Consider the following 12,929-nt stretch of genomic DNA (forward strand, 5'->3'; position numbering starts at 1 on the left):
TGTGTGTTGGTGTCGACTCTCAACATTTCCGTGACACCGAGTGAAGAACCCTCATTTTGAACCTCAGAATTATTAAATATTATTGTTAACCCTTAGAACACCGAGCATTTCGGCTGCTTTTTCCATTACTACGTTTAAACGTACAGTATATACAGAGGCTATAAGAATGTGAAAAACTAAATAATAATTTTCACCAACTATATAAACACACCTGAGCAAAAAGTACTCAAAATGTTTAAGATAGGATTGAATTTGTGAAATTTGGAAATACATGACAAGTTCACTTGGTTTGTTTTTATGAATAAAAACAAAAGAAAAACAGTCTATTTTGTGACATCTGCACAATTATTGCAAGCTTTATATCACTACTAAAAATGCGATATAAAATGAATCATAACTTTGACTCAACAACACATAAGAAGACGAAAAAAAGTGTTTCACTAAGGGTTAATATAATGCTTTTTGAAATTGGTCCTGCTGCTAATGTCATTGTAAAATTTAAGACTTTTTAACAACACTTGAAATTAAACTTAAAGGTCCAGTGTGTCAAAGTGAGGTGGCGTTATTGTCATTGGCAGAAATTGAGTTTCCCTGAGTAATATTACCAAAATAACTGGTCCCAACCGTTCCATTTTTCAGTATCCTCTCCTTGAGGTACCAGAGTCATGGTTTGGTCCAGTACAGGTGGAGCTAGACCCACGACAGTCAGCTGATTGGGCGACAGAAAAGCGTCACTCCCTGCTGGATGTCCTCCGTTGTTGTCTGTTGTGTCACGTTCAATAGCACACACCACGCGTACTAAGTAAAGCGACTGTTCTCAGTCGAAACACAAGCCTGAGCGAGGGCTTTACCGTTCCAAACTGTACCGTACTGTACCAAAGCGAACTGTACCATGATGGACACGCTCCAACACACTTGGAAGAGAACAGTGAGGTGAGGGATATTCAGCTGCAACACGTAACTTCACCAAATGTTGCTTCAATTTTACAAACTGTTCCTTTAAGTCCAATTTAACAATGAACAAAAATGGCATTTGGTAAATTGTTTAAAAAGTTTGAATCACAACCTCTGAAAGATTGCTTTAAAGGTCCACTGTTTAAAACTTGAACTTGAAATTATTGTGTGCAATCACCCGATTGTCATGATCCCAGAATTAGTTTTTTTTTATAATAGACAACCTAAATATCTGTCATTTATGACACTTTTAAAGATCCGTGAGAAACCTGTACAATGCTTTTGTAATCATTGGAGTATAGGATAATAATCTTTTCTTCTATATAAGTCTAAGAATATTTGTTCATATTCCGGTGGAGGCTTAAAATCAATCAAATTGACTTTATTGACACTCCCTGCACTTTCTGTGTATCTTATTGTGCAAAATAAACCAAATCACACTTACAGTGAAAGGAGAATGGCCTAAATCTCACTGAAATACTTTAAACAACTCAAGACACTAGACAAGATCACTCAAAAATGAAGTGAAGTAGCAGGTAAATGCTAAAGTATTGAATAAATCCAGATACATACAACAACACATACCATTCTAAAACAGCAAATCCTTCATAAGAAAACAGAAATTATGTCAAATTCATGTTTGTATTGATATTACACGTGTAGCACTGTGGTTTATGGCTCCGTTTAATTTTTTCTTCAAGCTGCTTTCTACACATCGAGTCAGAACGCTTCGCACAAAAAAATGTACCCGTCTTCTGAAAAATGGGAGGGATGTAAAAACCACATGCAGATGCTTTCTAGTATATAAATACAGCCTACGGTGACATATAGGCCCAGAAACATAACGTACAGATGTGTATCTTGGCCACGTCTCACCTCAAAAGAAGGCGGTTAACAGCTCATAGAAGTGATGAAGTGTAAATTTGTGTGGATAAGTGGCAGCAAATGAACACACCAATGTCAAGTTCTTTTTCCATAGTTACACTTTCAACATATGATGACGTGGTGCACAGCCAAAGAAAACCAAGACAGCCGCTACCTCCTGAGCCAGAGTGAGTTCATGTTATTTCCACTGACTCCCACCCGCTCACACACACACACACACACACACAGGTTTGCGTGGCTATCCCTTAAAGGACTCACACTGACTTTCATTCATTTGGACAACCTAAACAAACCGTTATCCCTAATCGTAACCATAACTACCTAATCATAACCACTATTCAAATTTTAGCCCTAAACTTAACCTAACTTTAGCCATTATAACTAAATAAATGCCTAACTCTAATCCAGGTCTTTAACCCTAAAAAGATGTTCAAATTTGTAAAGACCAGGAAGTATGGATCAAAAGATATTTGTGTGTGTGTTCTTGTATTTGTTACCTCTTTAGGTCCTTTACAGGCATAAACACTGACCTTGCCAGGACCATAATTCCTCATGGAGACCAAAGCCTGGTCCTAATTAGGCACAACTGGTTAAGTTTAGGGCTAACATTTGAATAGTGGTAATTAACTAGTTATGGCAAACCTGTGTGTGTGTGTGCATGTCTGCAGTAGGTCACACACCGTTGTACATTTTTATTTTTACTGATGAAACATATCGATATAATGCATCGGTTAAGGTTAGTACCTTAACCCTAACCCTTAACCTAAGGCTAAGAAAGCCCTTACCATTAAACCAGGTCTTTAACCCCTAAAAAGCCATTTGTAAGGACCCGCCACAAAGGTAGATTTGGATCAAAAACATTTGTTGTGCTTGTACTTGTCCTAATGAGGCACAACTGGTTAAGGTACTAACCTTAACCGTGCAGGTTTGCACAGCTATCCCTCTAAGGACTTGACTTTCATTGACAGTCTAAACGAAGTGCCTTAACCAGTTAATGCCTAACCACTATTCAAATTTAAGCCTAATTAGGACCGGGTTTGGATCTCAATGAGGACTACTGGTCCTGACAAGGTCACTGTATATGCCAGAAAACGTCCTAAAGAGTTAACAAATAGAACACACACACACACACACACACACACAAATACATTTTGATCCAAACCTATCTTTGTGGCTGGTCCTTACTAACTTGAAGGGCTTTTTTAAGGGTTAAAGACCTGGTTTTAAGTGGTTTGCTTAACTTAGTTAGTGATAATGGCTAAAGTTATGCTGAGGTACTAAACTTAACTGATGCATTATATGGATATGTTTCATCAGTAAAAATGCTATATAAGTGTGTGTTTCCTACACACACACACACACACACACAGGGGATCAGCAGTTTGTCATCCTTGCGTTGGTCATTCACGTTCCCAAGCCTGATTCATTACAGACAAGCCACTTAATCGGAGGCACATCCACCCAACGGTGGATCATTTCTGCAACAGCTGTGCAAAACATCTGCTGCTCTCCTGGTCCCGGCCTGACGCTCTGGGGTTAGACCAACATTTGACATAAACCAATAAATTTTTGGATTCCTCTTCCAGAAAAGTCCGGCCTTTCCACATAGTCTTACTCTCAGGACTGTGTTTTTTTTTGTTTTTTTTTATTCCTCCTCCCTTTTTTATCGTCTCCTCTGTGGCTGTAACTCGTCCTTTTGTGAATCGACCCTCCTGTTTCCCCCCTCTTCTATACAGCTGTTCCTTTGCCTCATGTTGCACATTCTTTCATTCTTTGGGCCTCTGGCTGTCAGGGACCCATTACTCTCTCCTACTGTGTGTGTGTGTGTGTGAGAGAGAAAGAAAGAGAGAGAGAGAGAGAGGGAGTGAGTGAGTGAAAGAAAGAAAGAAAGAGAAGCAATGTAACAACTTTGAGAGGGATCTATAGCCTGAAAGACAGAGTACAGCTGCAAGGAGTACACACACACACACACACACACTCCCCCAGCTGTTTGTCTCTCGCCAATTACTGTGGTCCCTGCTGGTCCTGTCCCCTCTAGTCCTCCCCCGGTCCCATAAGAACCTTCCTATTCCTACTATTTTTAGCCTGAGAGCTGAGGGGCCCCTTCACAGTCTAATCACAGTATCCACCCTGCGACCACTAGCCTTCATAGTCTGCCCTCTCCTTTGTCTCTCACTCCTTTAAGCCCCCCCCCCCCCCCCCACCATCACCACCACCTTTTGGCAACAGGCTCAGGTAATATACTTGGGAATTCTAAACAAAGGAAAAGTGCAACACAAAAACAGGCAGCAACCCGACAAACAACAAAGCAATTAGCTGGTGTTTGGTCTGGCTGGGACAACCATGACCTTTCAGGAAACTCCCCCTTCCTGTGAGAGAGAGAGAGAGAGAGAGAGAGGGCGCTAAACAATCTGCATTCTTGGATGAAATATCTCAGCGAGTCGTCATGACCTACATAGGTTATGTCACGACTCAGTCTGACTTTGAAAGACACTTCATTTCATTTGTTACATTCAAACCAGTGTCAAAATCAAAGGTCCACACCACTCTCACACTTAGTGTTTTCCCACAGACACAGTTCTGCTTCTGGCTCTGACTAGAACCTCAGGACCATGGTGCTTTGTGGCGAACCTGCCCAGGTTAAGGGAGGAGGTTACTCCGCGTTACTGAGGCAAAAGTGAACACAACGCCAGCAAAATCTCCCACGATCCACTGATGATGTCTTTCAGGTATCAAACCAATTTTTGTTTTGGTTCAAAATGATGTTCAGGATCTGGCACGGAGCCCTGCCGGTGTGAAAGGGCTGTCTGTGTTTCTCACTGTTTTAATGTTGTGTCTGTGGTGACACAAGTGTGATGCGTTATCCGTCAAGGTGGAAGAACAACAGCTAGCAGTGAAATATAGATTGAGGAATCATCTCTGCTTCTCTGAAACGTGAGTGAAGTGAAACAAATGTTGAAAGTGAACTTTAGGTTTATGGAATTGACCCCAGTTCTCTGAAACTTAGCAGTAGTGAGACAATGAAATAAACACGCCCAGTCTGGAATGAAGTAACTTAAAGGAAACTTGAGTATATATCTATATAGCTATATATCCCTCTCAAAGTTGTTACATTGCTAAACTTGAGTAAAAGTACAAGTATCTTACCCAGAAAATGACTTTGGTAGAAGTTGAAGTCACTTTTTTTATAATATTACTTAAATAAAAAACGTAAAGTATGTGACATTTACCGTATTTAAGTATCAAAAGTAATTTTCTGATATAAAATGTACTTTGTAAGTTTTAGAAGTAAAAACGAAAGTATTAAAAAAGTCAGTTAGGATGGAGCTTTGGTAGCTCAGTGGTCGGGTGAGTTGTCGTTCAACAGTTATATATTGGAGCCCGAAAACTCCACTAATTAGAATCAACCGCAGAATTATTAAATTATTAAAGAATTTTTACTTGAAAAAGAAACAAAATGCCACAAAATTTGAAAGGTTGACACAGATAACGGGAAAAAGATGGTCATTCACATGCTGATAAGACATTTCCAGTATTTTCCTCTCCCTGTGATCTGTCGTAACTGCTCTGGCAGATAAAGGCCGCTCCTCCCACAGTGATCTTAGGCTTTGGTAACAGCCAGTGTGCACTCTGTGTTTCCAGATGATGCAAAATCCCATTGTATTCTTCAAGGACTCCTAACCTGCTTCTTATCAGCAGCTCTGACGTCTTTTTTTTGGTCTCCTTTTCCTCTCGGCGCTCCAGAAAGGAACAGTTCAGCCATTCGTATCAACTCAGTCGCAGCCTCGCGAGGTCCAGCTCCCACTGATGACGACAGATTGAGAGGAATCTGTTTTCAAGGGGCTCGAAAACTGGCTGTTTCCTTAAAGTATTATGAAAAACCCTCGTGGCTGTCACAGCAGCTAAGTGGAAATTCTGGGAAATCACTTGGGCTTTGATGAAAAATGTGGACAGTCCAGCAAAAGCAATTCTTTAAATATGCAAAATTATTTTGTTTTTCCTGATAATGCAAAACATTGATCCATCATTCAAGTCAAGTCAATTTCTTTGTACCGATCAGTACACTGTAAAATATAGCCAAGATTTCCCAGGCTTTAACTATGGCATTATATAATATAATTGGTTTGTACTTTTTGTGAAATTACTGTATTATATAAACTAAAATGTGATCAAGAAATTGTGATTTATACACGTTAATAATATATTGACAGGAAAGAACACCCATATATGACAACATTCAAACAAAATACAGTATTTATACTTATATGACAATACTGTTACATCCCAGTAAGAATATCTGCCAATTCATAGTGGTTTACTACAATATGATACATAGTATCTGGTAATTTACAGTAAATGTACACACAGAAAGTGTCAAGACAGTGACGCATATGACATACAGTATATGACATTATGAAATAAAAGCATTATGATTAAAATGGAAATAGATGACAATGCTCCACTGTTCAAAAGTGCATCATTAATAACAGAAACCACTGGGCCAATACAACAAAAACTCAATATGGCAAGAATTAAAACTATAAAAACTAAAAAAAATATAGATAGTGTACAACATTACTTCTATTGTGCAATTGTTCCTGGAAAAAAAGCAACTTTTATTTTTGTTTTAAATCTTGGGACTGTAAGCCTCCGTCCAGAGGGAAGAAGCTCGACTTCACAGATTCATAGACACTGTAAATTTGCGTATTGAGGCTGCAAGTCATTGCTTCACCTTTTCACCGCTCTAACGGTCCTGCGTATATAACATAAATACGATGTGTTGTTGCGTCACAATCTCCTTTTTTCATGAAGTTTGTTAGAGGAGAAATCGACACCAGCCTCACAATCTCTCTCACTTGCCACGAGGACAGAGTGTCACGACCCCTAAACACGAGTTTCCTTTGGTCACTAGTTTTTCCCAAAGGATGAGGTTACATTTGAAGCAGAAAGTTAATCCATAGCTGGTAGAGCAGTAGTGGAGGGAGCCAGACCACACAGCAGCTGAGGGTGTCGGCCCCCCCTTTCTTTAAGCTTCTACAGACAATCCTGACACTTAGACTCCCTAAAATAAGCAGAGGTGAATTCACCTCCATCAGGACTGATGTAGCTGCTGCACACTTGCAGATAAGGAGTTGTTAGCGCTGTCAGTGGCGTTATGTCCACTTAACATCTTATAGAACAATAGTTGTGTTTCAATTACCTTTAGAAAAGTGCAAAAGCCTAAATATCGCAATAATGTAATGTAAACACAACTAGTGAGTCCCACAGACTATGTGGGTCGTGGGAGATTTTTTGGGCGGTCCTCAAACAAAATTTACCAAAATTTCCAGAACATGACATACAGAAAAGTAAGTTGTAATTCATTAACAGACATATCTGCAAATGTGTCGCTACGTAGTGCACACATTGCTTGTCATTGTCAAAGGTGGGTCACCATACAGAATGTTTGGGAAACACTGACCCATGACCTTCTCTTACTACTGAAACACAGCTACCTGAAGACTGGGAGGTGATTGACTTGCACTAAATTCATTGACATTTTCTTTTAGCCAATTTGTGGCATGGGACAGATATCTGAGGTCAAACATGTGCAGAGAAACAGAATCCCCTGAACAATTAATATCACCACTATAGCAGCCTGTTGATATAATGTATAACTGGGTCCATTGATTGTGTAAAAAAGTCCTCTGTTACAAATCAAAGTCTTATTTTCAAACGCCTCGAGATTCAAATGCTTACAGCACTTAAACCACGCGTATATGGGCCAAAATATATTGTACTATTTTACTCTGAATGGGAACATTTACAAAGTAGACACTGTGTTCTATTAAAGAAGACTGAAATGAGCAGTTCGAGACTCTTGTGTGCTCAGAAAAATGTTTGCAGATTTCATAAAGCTAATTTTCCCAAAGATAAATTAGACTCCACTTGCAACACAGTGGTGTCGCCCCCTAGTGACTTCTTGGGCTTCGCTTTCCAAATCCTGAGATTACAGCCATCTTTTTATTCTCAGACTACGGTTGGATTTAGTCTGCCCTACATCTGTATACTGTGGGAGGAAAAAAAAAAATCCAGATTCATTAAAACCATCTAGGTTTTTCCAGTGTTCAGTGTCTACTCTCCCTGACCTTTCATCCGCTGCAGCCTCAGATTTGTGTTCTTGGCTGGCAGGAGTGGAACCCGCCGTGGTCTTCTGCTGTTGTAGCCTGTCCTCCTCATTTTCCGGCACGCTGTGCATTCAGAGATGTTTCCCCCGCTCACCGCAGTTGTAAAGCATGGTTATCTGAGTTATCACTGTCTTTCTCAGTCTTCCTTTCAGCCCCAGCCAGTCTGACCATGCTCCTCTGACCTCCCTCTGCAACACGACGTTTCCATCCACAGAACTGTCGCTCACTGGATGTTTTTAATTTTTCCCCCCAAACCATTTGGAGGAAAACTCTAGAGAGAGTTGTGCGAAAAATCCCGAGAGAGCAGTAATTTCAGAAATACTCAAAGCAGCCCATCTGGAAGCAACATCAATGCCACAAAGTGATTAAAATCACATTTTATCACTGAAGTTTTTATTGAATTTTTACTGGAATATAAAAATACAACACATAAATGTACATAAATAAAGAGCAGAAACAAATAAAAGGGGGGAAAAAAATCAAGAATTAACAGTTGTCTGGCAACATTTTCACATTCTTACTGTTACATTTTCAGGCATTTATTTTGTCAGTGTCATATAAATATTCCCAGATATTTTTTTTTAAAATTCACTGGCTTTAACGCTCAAGATGTAAGTCAATTTTTCCATTTCCTTGACAATTTCAAGCCACTGATGCTTATTTGGAGAGACTACATTGAGCCATTTCCTGGTAATGGCTTTCTTGCTGGCTGCAAGTTTCGAATTTAGTCAAATAAAAATCTTTTTCTCTTTTCACACTCCTTGAACGTTGCCAAGGCACATCACCAGGCATGTATTTGGGATTTTATATCCCATAATATTTGATATAATTTCACCAGTGTTATTCCAGTTTAACCTGATCTTTGCACTGTTACAGAAAGTATGAGCACGATCAGCCTCCGTGTTCCCAGTTCTGATTTTTGATATGAACATGAATTGCTGCCACATCGTCAGTTTGACTGAATATTTGCATAACAAAGTGCTTGCACTGGTGTTTCTTAAGTTCAATAACTGAATACTTGGGGAAGATTTTGAATCAGTTGAATTTCTTTATATAATTTATTGTCAAAACAAATGTAAAAAAAAAAAAAAGCATAATTTGCAACTTTAATCATGAGAATCTTCAAATTGACTTAATATAGAGTGAGTTCCGCCATGTTGAGCTCTTTCATGGCGTAGTTTTATATGAATGGATCTCCTCACAGTTCTTAGTGGCACCTAAACCACATGCTGTAACTCGTCTTTTCCGCTCACACTTCCGGGGAAATTTACATTTAGCAGACTTACTGCAGCTACTTCTGTGTGTGTGTGTGTGTGCATGTGTTTGTGAGTGCGCGCACGTGAATATTTATAACTATTCATAACCTGCTTTGGCTGCTTGATTTGTTTTTCAAACTTCGATTAAAGCCATGACTGTTTGCATGTTGAAATAGTGTAAATGACTAAAGCAGTGACATTTGGCTGAAATGTTATTGCAGTGGTGAAATGTCCAACGTGTGTGTGAGTAAGAGCTTGACTGGGTCGCTGTGGAAAAACAAAGGAAAAGCAGTTATCTGTCCATGATAAGCAACGCGAACAAAAAAAGGAGGGGTTAAAACACAGTCAGCTATGTTTGATATATTGAAGTTTAATAAATTAAGTAAATATGCCTTGAGGATTTGTTATCCTATCCTTTCTGAGAAAACATTAATTTTGTCCTTTAATTATCTTAAATCAGCCTCTGTCAAGCAAAACTATCAGACGTGACTGTGGGAGGGGTTTGTGTGTCTACAGCAGCAGAAGAAAACTGTTTATCTCATCAAACTGCTGTTTTTTGAGCCATAGAATTCACATTTTTGTATTTTCTTTGGACCCATTTAGCTTACATCTGTCTTCCATAAAAACAAATCACTGCCTGTGCACAGCTGATAGACTAAATCATCGTTGTGTAAACTCATTTGACAATGGTTTGACAGACATTCATTCATATTTACAGCTTGAATCAAAGTAGTGTAGATAACTACATTTAAAAAACAAACAAAAAAGCCCCCGTACAATCATTTGTCTTTTTGTTTCGTTTAAATTATTAGTCAGTCTCATAAAAGATGATTCAGACAAACACACAGTTCTGACTGGTAAGTGTTTCTCTAATGACAAATAAAAGACCACACGAGACACCGTCAAACTCACACAGGTTTTGTTGTCTCCAGTTTAATACATAACCAGCGTGTTATTTTTATCACTTGCATCACTTTATGCACCCTGATTATTTTGATCCCGTGCACATCCTATCAAGCGACACTTCCTGCTATTGTCAAACAAGCAGCTACACACAATCTGTCGGCTCTTTGCCTCCGTGAAACACACACACACACGCGCGGTTTTACATTCTTTGTGTGGACACTCATAGACATACATACATTCCCTAGCACCTAACCTTAAGCATCACATCTAAATGCCTAACCCTAACCCTAAAACCAGGTCTTAATCCGCAAAAAGCCCTTCAAAAATATGAGGACCAGCCAAAATGTCCTCACAAGGTCATAATGTCCTCACAAAGACACACACACGTGCAGGTTTGTGCAGGTTTTCTTCTTGGGACAAAGCATTGACTTTTCATTCATTTGGACGGCCTAAACAATGAGGTTCTGCCTCATTAGGACCAGATTCTGGTCTCCACAAGGACGACTAGTCCTGACAAGGTCAGAGTTTATGCCACAAAAGGTCCTGAAGAGGAGACAAATACAAGTTTACACACACACACACACACCTCCTCCCCTGCTCTGAGGTTGTGGTGCAGGGGCAGCAGTGACACAAAAGTTACAGTGGGGTGATCGGGCGACTGTTTTCTCTGAAAAAAAGACAGCGAGAAAGAAAGGGAGAGAGATTGAAGTCTTAAGAAAACAGAGAGAGAGAGAGAGAGAGAGAGAGAGCTGAGAGGAAGTGCAAGAGAGGAAAGTGAGAGGGAGCCCGTTGTGTCTAGCATTTGACTCTTGACTCTCCCTCTGTGTGTGTGTGTGTGTGTCAGAGCAGAGCCGGGCTCCAGCGCTGTAGGATCTATCTTCTCCCTGAGCCTCCCGGTGTCTCTGATCACTGCCTCTGTGACTGACTGAGCTGCTGTGGAACCTCTCACTGGATGTGTCAGCGCCCAGAACTGGTAGGACACGCTGCACGTTTGCAAATGTATAGAATTCACATGTGTGTGTGTGTGTAGATCACTCTTTTCTTGTTTGGCTCCTGTCGCCCCGAGCTGATGGCCGTGGCTGCAGATGTTGGCACAGTTTTTGCTCCTATTACAGATTCTTGGTCCTGTTGTTGGTTTTTTGGTTAATCATGGGTCTTCAGTGTGTGCTGTTATTATGGTCAGCTTTCAGTTGGCTTCAGCTGTGAGAAGCTTGGGTTTGTTTTCACCTACACAGTATTAGAACTCTGTGAAGACATACAGTGGTCAGCAGCAGTGGAAAGAAGAAGATCATGTGTTGTTTTATCTGTTTGGGTCTTGAACTGTTGTTTCTCAGGACGGGGAAGTCGGGATGTCGGGGGGGGGGGGGGGGGAATTGGAAACAGACCCAGTCACCCCTGGACAGCGGCTCTGTCCATGAGAAAGTATTAGAGTGCAAAGAATGAAGAGGCGCACATCAACAGTCCTTCACTGCGGTGTTGTAGGAGACACGCAGAGGTTTCATTCTCACAGTCAGACGTAACAAAAGTGTCTCTTCCTAGTCTTAAATACATCCACTCTATAGCAGGTTTAGCTTTTCTTTCTTTTTTTTTGACCTCATCCTTCCTTATTTTTGTGCTCTGCACATAAATCATGCTGCATCAGATAAAAATGCTGGCCTCAGCTTTTCTTTGCTCTCTTGCCCAAAAACACTAAACGTTTGCTCTATTTTTACCCTCCGGTGCTGCTCCATTTTTAGAGACGTGTCTACGTGGATTTGGGGACAATAAATCACACTTTCACAGTGCTGTGTCCTCTCTGAAAATAATAAAGTTGAGCAGTGATTTAAAACTCTACTCAACTAAAAAAAAAAAAAATAATAATAATACAAATCCTCAGACAGATGCTACACGCTGTCCATATTTATGTATGATGGTTTTATAAATTCCAGGAATGCACTGGTTCAGCATAAAGCCCACATTACTCCATAATCGAATTTATAGATGACACATGTTTTCCAGTCCATCCGTTTAACAAAATTTGTAGAAATCTCAGTTAAAACCGCAACGGATAACTTTTAAATATAAATATCTGTTATATTCAACTATTGTCAAACGGTTGAATTCAACACACAGAGAACTGTCTCTCTCTGTCTGCGTTTCTCAGTGTCGTTGTGTTTAGCTCTCATGTCACCCGTCGTCATTCCCACGCTGCAAACACAAAGTGCTTTGTTTTATGTCAAGATGGACTGAGTCAAACACAAAGAAACACCTGGGAAAAGATTTAGCCACATACAAATAAAAGAGGCAGAATAATAACATCAACAATAACAAAAATCACTACATTTTTCAGTAAATGAATGAATGTTATAACCAGTCTTGTACTATAGAGTAAAAGTACAAGTATCTTAGCAGAAAATGACTTTGGTAGAAGTTAAAGTCACTTTTTTTTTATGATATTACCTAAGTAAAAGTCTTAAAGTATATGACATTTACTGTACTTAAGTATCAAAATGTAAAATGTACTTAGGTTTTTAAAAGTAAAATTATTAAAAAAGTGAGGAGGTTAGCGTTGATGTGGTAGCTCAGTGGAAGGGTGAGTTGTCTTTTGGCTGGAAGGCTGTGGGTTCAATTCCTGGCTCTGCGAGTCTCTATGTGTCCTTGAGCAAGACACTTAACCTCGTGTTGACGCTTGTAAATGGGTAATGAAAGATGTGTGAATGAGTGAATGGCAAAACAGTAGTGTAAAGCAGTTCATCAAGACTATATACAGACCATTACCAAC

The 12,929-nt window shown here is 39.7% G+C and overlaps 1 protein-coding gene across 1 annotated transcript in view; it reads left to right on the forward strand.

Annotated features, from left to right (window-relative positions):
* Positions 1-10,844: 10,844 nt before the first annotated feature.
* The window catches only part of LOC131460643 (histone deacetylase 7-like), a 59,824-nt gene continuing 57,739 nt past the window's right edge, over positions 10,845-12,929 (forward strand). The window contains exon 1 of the mRNA XM_058631289.1: positions 10,845-11,141. The gene's annotated coding sequence lies outside the window, so the exon portion shown is untranslated. The remainder of the gene's footprint in view (positions 11,142-12,929) is intronic.

This window comes from Solea solea, chromosome 6, assembly GCF_958295425.1.
Source record: "Solea solea chromosome 6, fSolSol10.1, whole genome shotgun sequence".
NCBI lineage: Eukaryota > Metazoa > Chordata > Actinopteri > Pleuronectiformes > Soleidae > Solea > Solea solea.